Below are 17,308 nucleotides of genomic sequence, written 5' to 3' on the forward strand. Positions count from 1 at the left end.
CACCTGTTTGCTTCACTTCGGGAAAGTCAGTTGGAATGTGCCTACGACAAAATTTACGACAATTTTCATTCGATGGTAATGAAAATATTGTTGTTCTTCCAGTTTCCATTTTGTAATTGGATCTGCATCCACGCACTTTCGTGCCATTTCAGAATTTCTACAAATCTAGAAATAAAATGAAACGCATATTAATTTCTCTTGCAAGTAACTACCACGATGTTTGTTCAAGGTTTATTTTACTGCTACCTCGCGACAGTAACCCCAGAACTTGATCGGTTACCCGCCATCCGACAAGCCGTCTACCAATTTGCTCAGTGGTCTCATACGTCGCCTTTGAGGTAAAAATGTGCTAACTGCATGTTATTTGCCTCTTCTTAACTGAGTTTAAAATATTAACCGCTACTCTGGACCCCATCTTCAATGAAGCTTACTTAACCGTAAAAAGCATAACCATTTATTAAAAAAAATAAGGAGTAGCGTTTCACTACCCCTGAAATACAAAAATACGTAATGAATTAAGAATTAAACTTTGCTGGCATACAAAAACATCAAAGATTTTAAGAATTAAGCTGTGAGTAGAAAGAGCAAAGCTAAATATGCGACTTCCTGGTCTGCTGGTGTTTCATCAACGAAGGCCGACAGCTAATAAAATTAAATAACAATAAAGAGTGCAACATCTTTTATTATAATTATTTACTTCGGTGTTTAGTAAGTCGCTATTGCATAACTTCAAAGAAACTGAAATTAATACAATTTGTGTAATAGCTGTAATAGGAAGAAACTTTCTCAGCTATGTTTGGTGACTTCATAATTGCCATGGTATGATATCGAAGCATGCACTCACCATTATCAGTGTTTCATTACGATTTTCACTTCAGGTCTGAAGGCTTCGGCTATGTAGACCTGTACATGGGTGGAATAAGGTTTGTTTCGGTTGCTTCCACCTACGTTTTGGAAAGGTAAGCCTTTCTTCTATTGAAACTTCCTGGCAGATTAAAACTGTTTGCCCGACCGGGACTCGAACTCGGGACCCTTGCCTTTCGCGGACAAGTGCTCTATCATCTGAGCTACCGAAGCACGACTCACGCCCGGTCCTCACAGCTTTACTTCTGCCAGTATCTGGTCTCCTACCTTCCAAACTTTACAGAAGCTCCCCTGCGAACCTTGCAAGGAGTGCTAGTCCTGCAACGATTATCGAGGTTTTGTATCGATATTCTTGGTACTGACGGATTTGTAGTCAATTGACATATCTTGAATCTATTGAGTTAGAACTGGCATAAGACTGTTGAAGAATATTGAGTTTTTGAATCAGGTTATTTCATTAAGAATGTTATCTCCATGCTTTGTGTTATGTATGAAAATTTCCATTATTTCCATGATATCCATTCTTTTCCTTTTTCCTATTTTGTGTAAAATTTCGAGGTTGTCTTTGATTTTCAAAGGGTGGCCTGTGTCTTTAATGTGAGTTGCTACTGCTGATTTGTTACATTTTTCGTAACACATAACTGATGCAAATCTGTCTGCATCCGATACAAGCTGTGATATACATAGTCAACCACAAAGAAGAAAACCAACAGAAGACATCACTGATTTCGATTTCTAGCCCTACTCTGCCCCCCTCTTTTCCCCCAAATGCCACACCAGCAGCTACATTAAAAAACAATGAACAAAGTGTTCTAGATTAATCTAGTTTAAGACTGTTTATTTTTAAGTAACATTTCTCTATGTATTTATGTATGTATGTATGTATAAACGCCTGAAGATGAACAAAACATGTTCGAAACGCGTTGCATTATGTTAGATTAAGCATAAAATAAAAAGTTACTGGTAGCAGAAACTTGAAACAAATAATTATCCCACACAGTCAAGGTTCACAAACATAGCCATTATGGCTGAAAACAGTTTACGTATATCTTAAAGAGTTTGCCAGTTTAGTTTCTTCAGTATCTCTGCGACATTCTCCCACGGCTCAAACAGACCTGTGACCATACATGCTGCTCCTCTCTTTACACATTTAATATTCTCTGTTAGTCCTGTTTCGTATGGGTCCCGCAGACGTGAGCAATATTCTAGGATGAGTCGCAAGAGTTCCTTTGTGGACTTACTGTATTTTCCCACAAGAACCAAACACTGCCAAGTGCCTTACTCAATTCTAACAACGGAGCTAGCGCTCAAGTTGCGATCACGATTCCAACAGAGTTTTGCTTTGCATGTAAGAGTTTTACATCTAAATTGGAAATATGCGCACAATATTTGCCATTGACAACTACGCTGCACTTGACATTCATGCGCATTTTCAGTCACTAAGTTCAAAAACTGGCTTGTTGATAAAAGAAGACGACCACAGAGAATGAAGTGCCGGAAACAGAATGCTTATCACAGTGGGATCACGTCACGAATGCCTGCATGAAGCAGTCTTCGGAGACACAATGCGTTTGAATATAAAAAATATGTTCGAGCGGTGTTTGAAACTTCTCTGACCTGACGTCATCATATCCAGCTACAGTCCAGGATTTACCGAACAAAGTCTACGAAGGATGGAGAACAGGACTGATTGCGTAGAGTACACATCAGCAACGACATTGAATCCCTCGGCGATGGTGTGAAGTGATAGTCGTTAAGGATAATTAATCTTCAATCCGCCTCTGCACCGCCATGAACTGTGGGAAGAATAGCTCATCAACCGCTGAATGTAAGGTGTGCACCCAGGAGGGATGGTTGTGACCGTAAACAACATGTTTTGCGGTCGGAGAGCATCGATATGAGTCTTGTCACGACATGTCCCGAGCTAATCAGTCAGAAGAAGAGACTCTTTCGCTGCATATGGAAGTATACATCTTGAAAGAATTGCGTCTGGATTTGTTTTGTAATTAGGCCGGACTTCGAGGTAACTTGAATCTCATTTTGCGCTTTCAGCATGCGTTCCACTACTCGCACTCCAAACTGACTTCTAGGTCCCTGGTAAATTACCAGCATATTTGGAAACGCGTATCATCTTGTCGACGTAACAAGGTGTATAGTGTAAGTATGAGTTGTAGCACGGTCACTCTGAAATGAAGTTCTTACGACTTCTCTTCCTTGCAATGCAGAGTTCGCGATGTGTGAGGTTCTCGTATACCACCTTGATCGGTATAATAAATCTGTGTACGTTCCACGGTACTCATTAAGGTCACTACCTCCTTGCGAAAATCGTCACATCTTTCACTCGCGTCACCATCTGTATTCCAGGCTTTAAGTAACTTGCCAGTGAACGGTTGGAAAAACAATAAGAATTTTCATAAAGTTTATGAGGGTCTAACAGCATGAAGTGAACTCTGAATACAAAGAAATTGTAGGACAATGGAAGTGTTTTAAGGATGAAGATTTTGGTATAAGAATAATCAGAATAGCTTTGATATAAACTTTATTATATAGACATTTATGTCAGTCAGGAATTTAAATTTTTTCCTGCCAGTCTATGTTTGAAGTTTATAGACTTATTAACTACTTTTTGTAGATGCTTAATACTTTGTGAACACATTTATGACATTTTTATCTAAAAAGTAGACTACAATCAAATGATTTCAATCAATAGTTTTTATACGATAAATATATAAATTACACAATCAAAATTAAGGTAATTTTTTAATAATTGATAAGGGTATATTTTTCCTCCCGGTGATAGTAAGCTGGTGTCTGTAGTCCAGTTTTCTCTAAATGGTAGCCTGAAATACCAAAAAGAATTTCAGATCTCTAGCTCAAATAGTTATTTTTTTTTTGCATAAAATAAACATGTCAGAAAATTTGATACTTGGGAAATTCAGTTTAAAGATACATTTCATCTGTTACTCACCTCTGTTGTTCTTAAAGCCCTCGATTTGCATAATATTCTTGGTTTGCGTGTTCCTCATCTTCTGTGTTCCTTTTCTTGCTCCTCTTTGCTATTCTGGCCTCTTTAGTTGCCTCAAGAACCCATTTTTCGCCTTCGGCCACTCTCAAGGAATCAACTGCCATTCGTGCTTGTCTCATATTGAAACCAGGAGTTAGTCCCAACAACTCTAAAACATCACATCTGCTAACTGCCCCATCATTAAAGCAAGTAACTGCACCTAATCTCATGGTATTGAAACCGACAAACACAGTTTTAGGCAGGTGTTCCCATATCACATGGTTGAAACATTCATTAACATTTTGTGTCTTTCCATGTAAGCACCGTGACAATAGTTTAGTGTCACATAGGTCCCTGTATACGGGCTTAAATACTTCCAGTACCTCAAATAGCAGGGAGTGATGGTGTGCATAAGGCTCACCATTTGCTATTGCTTTTTTGTATCCACACCATGTGTTTACAACACTGTCGCAGAGAGCATGCTGTGGAAGGTCATTCGTACAAGTTTCATGGAAAAAGGTAGCCCATACTGCTTTCTTCATGGCCTCAATATTGTCTCGATTCCTTCTTACGGCTAAACCATAATAGAGCTGCAGTTTGCCCGCCTCTTCCTTAGTAAGACGACCGCGACCACCAATTGTTTTGCCATTACTGAGTTTTTTCCCCTTCATATCTTTTATTACCTAACGTAAACGTATGCCCATCCTCTTTTGGACATGACAAACACACTCTAACTGTTCAATTTTTACAGTTCTTCCATTAGGTATATTTTCCAACACATTTGCAAACCCTTTGGAGTCCAAGGCCGCATACCGACATATGTTTAAATTTGTTTTTAAAGATGTCCCCGATGTCCGAATCGATTCATTTAACAACCATTTTGTTCATAAAACTCTAAATATTGATTTAAGACAGAAAAAATTCGAATTTTTGAAGCAGATTCATTATCAAATGATCTTAATGGTTACACATTTCGTTATTGCCCGTGAGCCAAGATGGCGTCTCCGTTTAAACCTTGCAACCCATCCGTGAATAGGCCCAGCGAATCGAATCAGTTCTATTTCTCGGGCGTTTTCTAAACCCCAGGCACAAATATCCCTGTAGCGGATATTAGTGCCTAGAACAGTTCTCGCCAACCTGAATTTTTCAGCTACGTAGTCGCCAAGCACGTGAAGTTTGGAGTGGTGGCCTTCCTCCCCTCTCTGTACGTAACGTAAATATCGTAGATGATGTATGTTTTGCGCCAAACAACATCGTTTCTGTACTGAATTGAAGCTTAATTTTTTAGTTTTCCCAGAAGCCTGGAATGTAATTATCTCCTTTACCTTTTCGAAAGATATAACTCCCCAATTATTCCTCTTCTGTGGGCTCGGTAGATGAGCATACGACTGGTTTTCATCATTTCGTAACACCTCTTCGTCTCTGTCGGTTTCTGGGTGACCCATAAGTTTTTCACAATCAGACAAATTTCCTTCTGCGTACTCATATTCTTCAGTATAGTCTATTGTATTTTCGTGATGTATATTATTACCATTGGTTGCCACTGTTTTGTCTGTCACACTGATTATAAATGCAGTTGCATTTCTCTCATTTACTGTGGCTTCTGTGGATCTTCTTTTGTGATTGTAATGGCTAACAATCATGTTCACTGTATGTGCAGGATTCATTATCAAGCAATTACGTAGACAGTGAGAGTAACGTGACGCGCTACGAAATCGGTAACATTACGGATGAACGGATGAACTGCCGCTGTTGAAGCAACACAGCCGAGAGTCACTATTATACTGGTTTCCTTGCTCTGACGCGTCATGTCAGTCTGGTCCCCCAAGATGTCGCGTCGGACACTTTGTCAGGTGACCTTCGCCACGGCGTGGCGTTTTGACCGGAGCTAACATTGCAAATAACTGTATTAGCTGGAGGAACACTGTTAACGACTGTTACTAAAGTCACAATATCACGTTAGGTATGGTCCACTGTGAGAGGAATATCGCATCTTCGTAGCGTACAGATTAATGGGCGATGGCACTTAGTTTATATATTATTGTAATCAGCACCCAAAGCGTATTCATAGAAACCACAACTGAACTGCAATTGTGATCGCAACTTGCGCTAATTCCTTTGTGAGTCTGTTTGGTCGTTTCATCCCATATCCTTCCAAAGTGCTGCACCCAGGTATTTGTATGAGTTACCGAGTCCAGTTATGACTCACTGAAATTGTAGTCATAGGATACAGCATTTTTTTCAGTTTTGTGAAATGCACAGTTTTATATTTCTGAAAACTTAAAGCAAGCTGTCAGGCTTTGCACCACTTTGAACTCTTATCAAGACATGATTGAATATTTGTCCAACTTTTTCAGACAATACTTCATTAAGGATAGTTGCATCATCTGTGAAAAGTCTTTGGTTACTGGTAATATTGTCTGCAAGGTCGTTAATACACGAATACAACAGTAAGGGTCCCAACACACTTCACTAGGACTCACCCGAAATTACTTCTACATTAGTCTATGACTTTCAGTCCACAATAACACGCCGCATCCTCCTACCAACAAATCCTCAGTCTTGTCACAAATTACTCTTGATACCCAAAGCGACCGTAACTTTTACAATAAATGTAGCTGTGGTACTGAGTCAGACCCTTTTCGGAAATCGAAAGATACTGCATCTACCTGTCTGTTTTGTTCCATGTAAGGAGAGAAATGTGCGAGTTGTTGGAAACAGGTACGCTGAACTTGCGCACGTTTAGCCGAGTAGAACCACTGCTGTAGCGAGTCACATTTTAAGAACATCCACGTAGATTAATCACCAGGCTAGCAATTAAACAGTGGAATGCCTTGCCTTTGTCGTTACCCATTCTTTTTATGCTACATTGTTCTCCAAGGGACACCTCATATTCAACACAATCTTGTCTGTTTACAAGCCACAAAATGGTTCAAATGGCTCTGAGCACTATGGGACTTAACTTCTGAGGTCATCAGTCCCCTAGAACTTAGAACTACTTAAACCTAACTAACCTAAGGACATCACACACATCCATGCCCGAGGCAGGATTCGAACCTGCGACCGTAGCAGTCACGCGCTCCAGACTGTAGCGCCTAGAACCGCTCGGCCACTCCGGCCGGCGTGCTGCAGAATTCTTTATCACATTCTGAGTTCGAAGGTAACAAATTTCCTCGAGACAGAAAAGTTCCTGCATCTACATCTACAATATACACCGCAAGCCACCCAACAGCGTGTGGCAAAGGGTACTAACCTGATCCCCGCCCGCCCCCCTCCTTTCCCTGTTCCACTCGCGAGCAACTCATGGGAAGAATGACTGTTGGTAAACCTCTGCATTAGCTCTAATTTCTCGAATTTTCTCGTTCTGATCACGTCGTGAAATGTATGTGGGAGGAACTAATATGTATCCGACTCTTCCCGGAAACGGTTTTCTCGTAATTTCAACAGCAAACCTCTCACAAGGGAACCTCCCCATCGCACCCCCCCCCCCTCGCCCCTCAGATTTAGTTATAAGTTGGCACAGTGGATAGGCCTTGAAGAACTGAACACAGATCAATCGAGAAACCAGGAAGAAGTTGTGTGGAACTATGAAAAAAATAAGCATGCAAACTGAGTAGTCCATGCGCAAGATAGGCAACATAATAGATAACACAAGTTCAGGAGCGCCGTGGTCCCGTGGTTAGCGTCAGCAGTTGTGGAACGAGTGGTCCTAGGTTTAAGTCTTCCATCGAGTAAAAATTTTACTTTCTTTATTTTCGCAAAGTTATGATCCGTCCTTTCGTTCATTGACGTCTCTGTTCACTGTAATAAGTTTAGTGTCTGTGCGATTAGTAGGCGAAAGGACGTGCCTCTTCAATGGGAACCGAAAACATTTGACCGCAAGGTCATAGGTCAACCGATTCCTCCACAGTAAAACACGTCTATAGGACATTGGTGACGGCTTGTGCGTCACATGACAGGAATATGTTGTCGACCCACCTAACTTGTACACTTGGCGAATGAGTAAAAAGATTCTTCTACCTTGCCCGACTTAGGTTTTCTTGTGGATGAGATAATCACTCCCAAAAAGTGATGAAAACATAAGAGTTTGTCACATAAACTGCAAGAAATGAATGCAACAGTTCACAGTCGCACAGTTTTCCCTGTGCTCTGTCAAAACATATGTTTTTAACCTTTTCAAATTTTTCCGTGTGTAGACCGTCAAATCCTGCATATGTCCAAGCAAATCTGAACATGTCCTGGAATTTTGAAGAGCGAAGTTGATTATGTGTGAGTGCCTGAACTTTGATAATTGACACACGATAATGTAAACAATACTGCTCTGTGTACCTGTGCAGCTTCGCAAAATCATAAAATCTTTCCATAACGTATTTCACTTGCCGAAAACCAAACACAACTAACGATTGCACAAGAGGTGTACAACCTGGAGAAATGGTAATCGCGTCTTCTCCCACACTAAAATTGTACAATGCCTGATCCTTCTGTCCTGTATAGCTGTCAAGGAGATAATAATTGTCTCAAAATAAAAAATTAAATTTTTCATTCTAGGGAATACTTGAACGAAGGACCTCTCGTTCCGCAGGTACTAACGCTAACCACGGGACCACGGCACTCGTGGGCTTGCACGATCCTTGATGTTGAATATCTTTCGCATGGACTACTCAGTTTGTATATTTTGCTTATTTTCTTCATAGTTCCACACAACTTCTTCCTGTTTTCTCGATTGATCTGTGTTCAGTTTTTCAAGGCCTATCCACTGCGCCAACTTATAACTAAATCTGAGAGGGGTGCGATGGGGAGGTTCCCCTGTCAGTGATGAATAACGCCTCTCTTGTAGCGTCTGCCAGTGGCGTGTTGAGCATCTCTGTAACGCCCTCGCGCCTATTCAACGATCCCGTGACGAAACGCGTCTCTCTTCGTTGGATGTCCTCTGTCTTTCAAACCTGATAACGCTTCCAAGTTGATGCACGATACTCCAGAATCGGTCAAACAAGAGCCTTGTAAGCCATTTCCTTCCTGGATAAGTTACATTTCCTTGAGATTCTTCCTATGAATTTCAGGCTGGTATTTGCTTCTCCAAATACAGGGTGTCCCAAAAAGAATGACCTGATTTTAAATAGAATTATTAATTAGGAACAAGGGCTTAACACCAACAAATTGCATACTAAATTACTCAGAAAAGACAGAAGTTTATAAAAATCCTTCATAAATGTTCAATATGTCCTCCACTGGCAGCACGGACGACATCTGGCCGATAGCCGAATTCATCCCAAACCGAGCGTAAGGTGCCTTCTGTCACTGAAGCTGCAGCAGCTGATATTCTGGTTTTTAGTTCATCAGTGTCACGAGGTAAGGGAGGAACGTAAACACATTGTTTAACATATCCCCACAGGAAGAAATCGAATTTGAAACGCCCGCTGAAATGCGATCAGTGACTGAGTACGACTAAATTCCATTACACAATACGCCTTCTGTTGCGTGGACGTCATATTGCGCGAGACTGGCTGCACGCTACAGGTCAGCGCTCGTAGCGACATACAGCGGATGTTTTTCTGAAGCTCTGGACCATGCCGATTACATCTAACGCTGTTTCCGTTACCTAGTGACATTTGTCTCAATATTATTACAAGTTAAAATCGGGTTATTCTTTTTGGGACACCCCGTATTTGTTTTATGTGGTCATTCCACTTAAGTTCGCTTTGGATAGTTACTCCGAGATATTTTACGTTGACTATTGTTTCTAGCAATTTGTAATCAATAGTGTAGTTGTACAGTATTTGATTTCTTTTCCCGTGTAGGCGCAGTTGTTACATTTATTAACGTTCGGGGTCAACTGCCAGAGTCTGCACCATTCATCAGTCCTCTAAAGGTCATACTGCAAATCGATACTGTGTTCTAGCATGGCTACTTTCCTACAGACAACCACAACATCTGTGAAGAGTCTTAAAGAGCTTCAGACGCTTCCTACCAGCCCATTTACATGTACAGTTAAACACGAACTTGGGGCGCTCGGGGAATTACCTTTGCATCTATCGATTTTGCTCCGTTAAAACGTCCCCTTAGAAAAATTTATACAAGACTGTGCTTAACCTGACAGACTGTGCTTAACCTGACAGACTGTGCTTAACCTCACACACAATATTTTTAGCGCAACGCAATCTGACTTCCAATAATCCCTACAAAAGAATGGCCCTGACTAACATTAACCTATACCTTTCACAAATCACTTACCTCACAAAAATCTTCGTTACTGGAACTACTGCAATACAGCGAGTGCCACTACTGCCAGCTAAATAAAAGATTCAAACTACGGAACGCACTAACTACTGATAGGCATAGTTAGCAAATGAAATATTTTAATAGAGAACAAACAATGTATTTACCTTAATAGTCATAATATATGATATCCAGTATTACAAACTTCAAAACTCCGCCATCTCTGTCCCCACATCCACCACTGCTGGCGGCTCACCTCCAACTGCGCAACGCTACGCGCTGTTAACATCCAGCTGCCCAACACTACAATGGCAGACAACAATGCAAACTAGCCACAGACTGCACACAGCACAGCCAGTGATTTTCATACAGAGCGCTACGTGGCATTACCAATATGAAAATCTAAACAGCCTACCTACATAGCCCCCATGCTCCCCCAAAAAAATTTTTACAAATAGTTTTGGGCAGTGGCCAATAATGATTTGATAAAATTTTTCATAATTACAATAACAAAGAAATCAAATGCACACACTTATTGATACAATGGTGGTCAAAAGCTAAAATTTTCTCACAGTCCATAAAGACAGTCCTGATCATTCATCATAACAGTAATTACAGTTTTTTTTTCACAAAGTCTCATTAGTAAAAGAAATTGCACACAGAAGTAGTGGTTTTCCATGCAGTCTTGAAGAAGTAGTGTTGTCCTTCCAACGGAAAGACAGTGCTGACTCTTGACATGCTGACAGGTAATGGGCCACAACAGAGCAAACCCACAGCAGAGTCATTCGACGTTTTGAAGAATATTGGTAGGTAGGTCATCACAGAGTAGACCCACTGTAGTCCTTGTAGAGATTACAGTATTGGTGGGCCACCAGAGGTGCAGACCCACTGCAGTCCTTGTAGAAATAATGGTACTGGTGAGTCAGCAAAGGTGTAGACCCACTGTAGTCCTTGTAGAAATAATGGTATTGGTGAGTCAGCAAATATGCAGACCCACTGTAGTCCTTGTAGAGATGGCCAGCAGCCATCTGTTGCGACTGTGCAGGTGCACAATCACCATTGAAGAGTCTTGCGGACAATATAGCAAGTCCATAAACCACCACTTGTGCACTCACAAAGTTTTTGGAATTGTCCTGAGAACCAGCAATGCTGTTATCCAGTCCCTTGCTGAATTAGTAACACACATACAAACACTAACAGTCCCAACATCTCACATATTGTGCATTACTATGACCAACAGAAATGTGTGCAGTGAAATGAATGCTTACAAGTTACTTAATTTGATGAACTGGTGTCAATTACAATATTATAACATGAGAATACAATTACAAAGGTACAAAATACATAATTAAAAACATAACAATACAGGTAACATACGTAGTAATACAGGCTTTACAAAAGAATAGAAATAACATATACATCAGTGTTACAGGAATTATGACATGAGTACATACATAAAAGATCAGAATAACTTGCGAAACATCAACTTCACACATGATCATTAAAACAAAACAGAATAAATAATGTCTAAACATCTTTACAAAGAAAATAACATATTATCAGAAAAATTCTACAACATAACTCATATCAGTTAAACACATAAAGACAGGAAAAACACAAATATACAAGAGTACACAAACACATAGCAGAATAACACAAGAGGAAAGGACAGGGTTCGTTTTACTGCAGTATTTTGCAAACAAAACTTTCTTTACTTCTCGGAGATCTCCCTTCGTCCTTCATTATTTCCAAAAGTCCTATCTATACCTGCTTTCTGTACTTTTCTCGTATAGCCTGTCAGTGCATTTCTTCAAATTCATCGCAACTCATTCTCTTATAGGCTACCCCCTCTTAAGCTAACTTAAATCTACTGAGCTCAGATGCTACACTAAGGGATGAGGCAATGCAGCAGCACAAACAATTAATACAAACAGCAATGACAAAAAATTCAAATTGGCAAAGTAAGCAACAATATTACAACTAATATAAGGCAATGAGCAGCAAACAAGAAAAATAAATCAGTAATAAACTGGCTTAGCAGAGTAACACAAAGTCAAATTCAGTAACACTATGCCTGGCAAACAGATGCAGCAAATGCAGCAACTAATATCTAAACATGACAAAGCTCAAGCAGAAAAAATATTACAGTAAAAACAACAATGCAGATAAGGAAAATGTATATTCACATCTTAATGTCTATGTAATTAATGTGATGCACCACAAATTATTCTACAAAAAATATTACCAAGTAGTTGAAAAGAAATTTATATATGCAGTTATTGTTATCAGTCCCTTCTTATTGTTCTTTCCATTCCAAGAGCTCCTTTTTCGAAGAATGTGGATCAGAAAATAATTATTTAATAAATCTGTTGACAGAAAGTGTTCACATTAGCAGATGCATTTAAGTTTATTTTATAAAACCAATGCTGCAACACAGCTGGAAAACAGGTATCAAATGAAATAAGCAATTACGCAAACCAAAGCATAAAAACATCATTCAATAGCTATGTGGCATTTCGTAAGTCAGTAGCTCTCAACTCTCGTAGAAAGACACTTGTCATAATCAGGTGTGCAGATGTACGAATATTTCCCATCAATTCATAAGCATTTCAGTAATTAGCACAAAGTACGAATAATCATATGTTTTCAAGTAATGAGCGAGTCATATTTGCGATGCTTTCTACAAAGGAATGTCAATAGCGAAGTTAATGGTCTTTTTTTTTTTTTCTCCACCTCTGCCTCTGAAAGGCGTACACACTAATGGCTTTCTTTTGTCAGATGACTACCTCTCAGCTGGGCGCCCAAAACGCATTACGTCAAGGTCACTTACCTTTCTTACTGAAATATTTATGACAGCAGTTTCCGCTACAGTGACAGTCTCATATAAAAAAATTTCACCGGTCGAGAATTTACGTTGCAAATGTGTAGAAACAAAATCCTATGAATATAACAGTGTTCAAAACGTTTTCGTCGGCATTGTGATGCATTTACGCATATACACACATTTCATAACTCTTAAAGTACGATTCTTGGTTTCCAACAACCTTATTCACAAACCAGAGTCCCTAACCACTACTCATTATTCCTTACCTTATTACATATATACATATTCGTCGACACTTCTTCAATATTTCATCATTATAAATATGTAGCATAATCAAATTTCTCATATAGCATCAGCTTATTGATCATAAACATACCGCAACAGCATAATACACATAGTCATTGTGATAATAACATCATAACACCTCAGTCAACTCTCAAAATCGTCGTAGCTTCTTCCAATAATTAAAAAAAATTCTCTGCTCATGTCAAAAGTGTCATCTGCCTCAAACGTACTTTAAAAATTGTGATCCCATACCAAATATATCATTCAAAGCTCTCATAATATCAAAATGGGTCCGAAAAAATATGAACAGTTCACAAAGTACAGACAAAATACAATTTCGTAAGTTTGAAGTTATCCAACGGTGTAATTACGTAAACATCTGTCACTGCCGTTGTAAAAAAGTTTGTCTCTCTCAGTTAAATGATCAGATAGCTGTCTAATTTGTGTTTTAGAGGAATATGGTACCGATGTGTAAAGTTGTATAAGCAAATACCATATTAGCTAGGGCTCCTTGTGCTTGCCAAACACATGATACACAAAGTAAGCGTGTACCCCCCTGAGGATCAATGTAATTATACCCTCAGGTGTTACAGATTACAAGAATGGAATTAAATGTATTACGGAAAACCTTTGTATCATTGTACTTCAAATATCTTTAAAAATAAATGTTTTAAGTATAAAATTAATCACTCAAATACGTGTACTGTAGCGCTAAATGTGCGTCTTGTTGTAAGATAATCTCTGTGGAAGTGTCGTTGTTATCGTCCTCCGAAAGCTAAGTTCTGCAGAAGTCAATGTACTTACCTCATGATACACTAAAGTGAAATGCTTTACTCTTCCTAGTACGCAAAGTTTCAACTTTAACGCAATTATCATGTGGTATACGTCGGTAAAGAATAGTGGAATTTTTCCCAAGGTTAGCATCTATGTTATTTTTCTCTGAGCTAGCCGGCGCACGCGGCAGCCTGCGGTGCGAGTCATTGTCTGTTCCTTTGTTGGCACGCATCGTTACTGGGATTAGGAGACCTAGCTTCTACAAATTCACGTTGTCGAAAGTGCCCTGCTCTGTTTAAATCCCGCCAGTTCTGATGCAGTTCAGGTCTGTCGTTACGATAATATCATCTGTCGTCATGTCGGTAGATTCCATAGTTTCTTTCTTGTCGGTCACGTGGTGGAGAATTTCTCCCTGAATTGTAACTTCCCGCTGAACTGTTGCGTCTGAAATTATTCTGTCTCCGTTGATAATAATAGTTCTGGTTACCATATTGTCGGTTTCTATGATCGTCTCTATCATATTCATTACTACGGAAATGCGATCTTTCTCTGTAACTATTACTCTGCCAGTGGTTGTCATACGGGTGGTGTCTGTTTTGGTCACGATTTGTGTTGTGAGAATAGCCTTGTCGTGTCCAGTTATTCTTTCTGTCGTCACGGAATTGTGACGGATGTGACCTGTAGTGATTGTTTCCCTGTTTTCACATCCCGCGACTGTCTGTGTCAATTTCTAATTCTTGTAGGAGTCCGTGAAAAGCTTCAATGTCGTCTTTGCAACGTCCTGCTAAAATAATATGTCGTAAATGTTCAGCCAGTTTAAGCAAATGCGGATGAGTTCTGAGGGGCTGTATGGGTTTGACAGGTACTGATTCTTGTGTAACATGTCTTCAAAATATTTCATAAGACTGGAAAATTCAGATTGTTCAAAACGTTTCATCATTATGATGCTATGTTTTACTCGGTCTTGTGTAGCTTGAGACCAATACGCTGAGAGGAAGGCATGATAAAATTCTCCTTCACTGTGGAAATCGTGAATGACCGATCGCATTCTTACAGCTGGTTCATTCTCTAAGTAGCCACACATAAATTCTAACCTGTGCTCCAATGACCAGTTGGGAGGAAAACAATGAAAGAATTAATGGAGCCATGCTTGTGGATGAATGTCGTTGGCGGAATTCTTAAACGTTTTGAATTTACGTGTAGTAATGAACAGCTTATAGTCAAAATCGTCGTGTCGGCGAGTAGGAAATCGGTCATTGTTATGTCGTGTCGGCGGTTCCATCTCAAAATTCGGTGTACCTTGTCAATGTCTTTCATAATTTCCGAAGTGCCCCGAGTTATTATTTTGTGGCTGTTCCGTATTTCTATGTCCCTCTTCCCGTATTGGAGCGTGAGTGGCCTCTGAAATACGTAATTCTTGTATTACCTGTGTCAGCTGATCTTGTACTTCCCGGATTTCTCTTTGATGTTGCGTATTAATTTGATTCAGATTTTGTTTCAGTTTCCTAATTTCTTTGCACTCTTCTGTGTCATTAAACACTACCGGTTTTGTGTCATTAAGATTATCATCTACCTTCGTAGATAAGTTAGTGACCTGATCCGAAAGTTCGGCTACTTTCTCTGATAGTGAACTGATTTCCTCAGTGTGTCTTTCTGAACCAATTTTCAGAGTATCTCCTGTATCCTTTAAGTTTTCTTGAGTTTTTGCAAGTTGCGTAACCTAATCGGTAGATGCAACTGAGTCAATTTTAGCTTGCAGGGTCTCATGATTTTCATGAACAATGGTTTGCAGTTCTTTTATGGCTGCTTCGTGATTCTGTAATGCATTTTCATGCCGCGAAAAAATAGGTTGAAAATGCTCACAAATTTGTGTTTTTACATCATTACAGACTTTTCGACATTTCGATTCAATGTTATGTAACTCAGTAGTTAAATCTTCACGTGTTTGTTCAAGTGTGGTGTCTAACTTTTGAAGCTTTTGCTGTGTTTGTCTCTTGATTTTGTTCCATTGTGTCTAACTGTTACTGTGTTTGTCTCTGATTTTGTTCCATTATGTCTAACTTTTTAAGATTTTGTTCCACTGTGTCTAACTCTTGCTGTGTTTGTCTCTGGTGTTGTTCCATTGTGTCTAACTTTTGAAGCTTTTGTCCCATTTGTTGCATTAATTGTAATAACAATGCACTGGTGTCTGAAACATGTTCCTCAGTGCTTTTCGGCAGTGAATTTGCACTGACAACATTCACATTTTGACAAGCAGAAAATGTGTCTTAACTCATTTGAGAAAACGGTGAGAACCCAAAACCTGAGTCTACAGTATTTGCAATATTGTGTTCTGTCATTCCTAATTCCTGAGTCGAGCTGTTGCCGACCGATCGATCGATAATGCTTCCCTGTTTACTACCTGTTTCACTGTCTACTCCATTATTTGATGCCCGCTCCATTTCCCTATGCACAGTTACCAAATTACTACTGTGAATATTTGTTAATTCATTACATGGTGGCGTTAACACACTGCTTTCGTCTTCACTGTTATTTCTCAGTTTACTTTGGAGCCTAGTATTACGTTTTTCACACGCCATTATTGTCACAATATTTCACACGATAACACAAAAAGACATAATTTGAAGAGCAAAAATAAGAGAACACATTAACATAGAACTGAAAATAATATCTATTTAATTGCAAGCGCAGCTGCGAAATACTTTGTGCAAATCTACATGCATGCCACAACTGTTTTACTGTGCAACAATGAAAGACTGCAACTACAAAGGAGATTCTCTCTACAATTACGCAATAGCAATAAACAAAATCTACACTAATTACACAAACTACAAGAAAAAATCAGAAGATTCCAGTGAGGTATCCTAGGCTAAGGGTCGACATATAAAACGTCCCCTTAGAAAAATTTATACAAGACTGTGCTTAACCTGACAGACTGTGCTTAACCTGACAGACTGTGCTTAACCTGACAGACTGTGCTTAACCTGACAGACTGTGCTTAATCTCACACACAATATTTTTAGCGCAACGCAATCTGACTTCCAATAATCCCTACAAAAGAATGGCCCTGACTAACATTAACCTATACCTTTCACAAATCACTTACCTCACAAAAATCTTCGTTACTGGAACTACTGCAATACAGCGAGCGCCACTACTGCCAGCTAAATAAAAGATTCAAACTACGGAACGCACTAACTACTGATAGGCATAGTTAGCAAATGAAATATTTTAATAGAGAACAAACAATGTATTTACCTTAATAGTCATAATATATGATATCCAGTATTACAAACTTCAAAACTCCGCCATCTCTGTCCCCACATCCACCACTGCTGGCG

The sequence above is a fragment of the Schistocerca cancellata genome, chromosome 9, assembly GCF_023864275.1.
Source record: "Schistocerca cancellata isolate TAMUIC-IGC-003103 chromosome 9, iqSchCanc2.1, whole genome shotgun sequence".
NCBI classification, from domain to species: domain Eukaryota; kingdom Metazoa; phylum Arthropoda; class Insecta; order Orthoptera; family Acrididae; genus Schistocerca; species Schistocerca cancellata.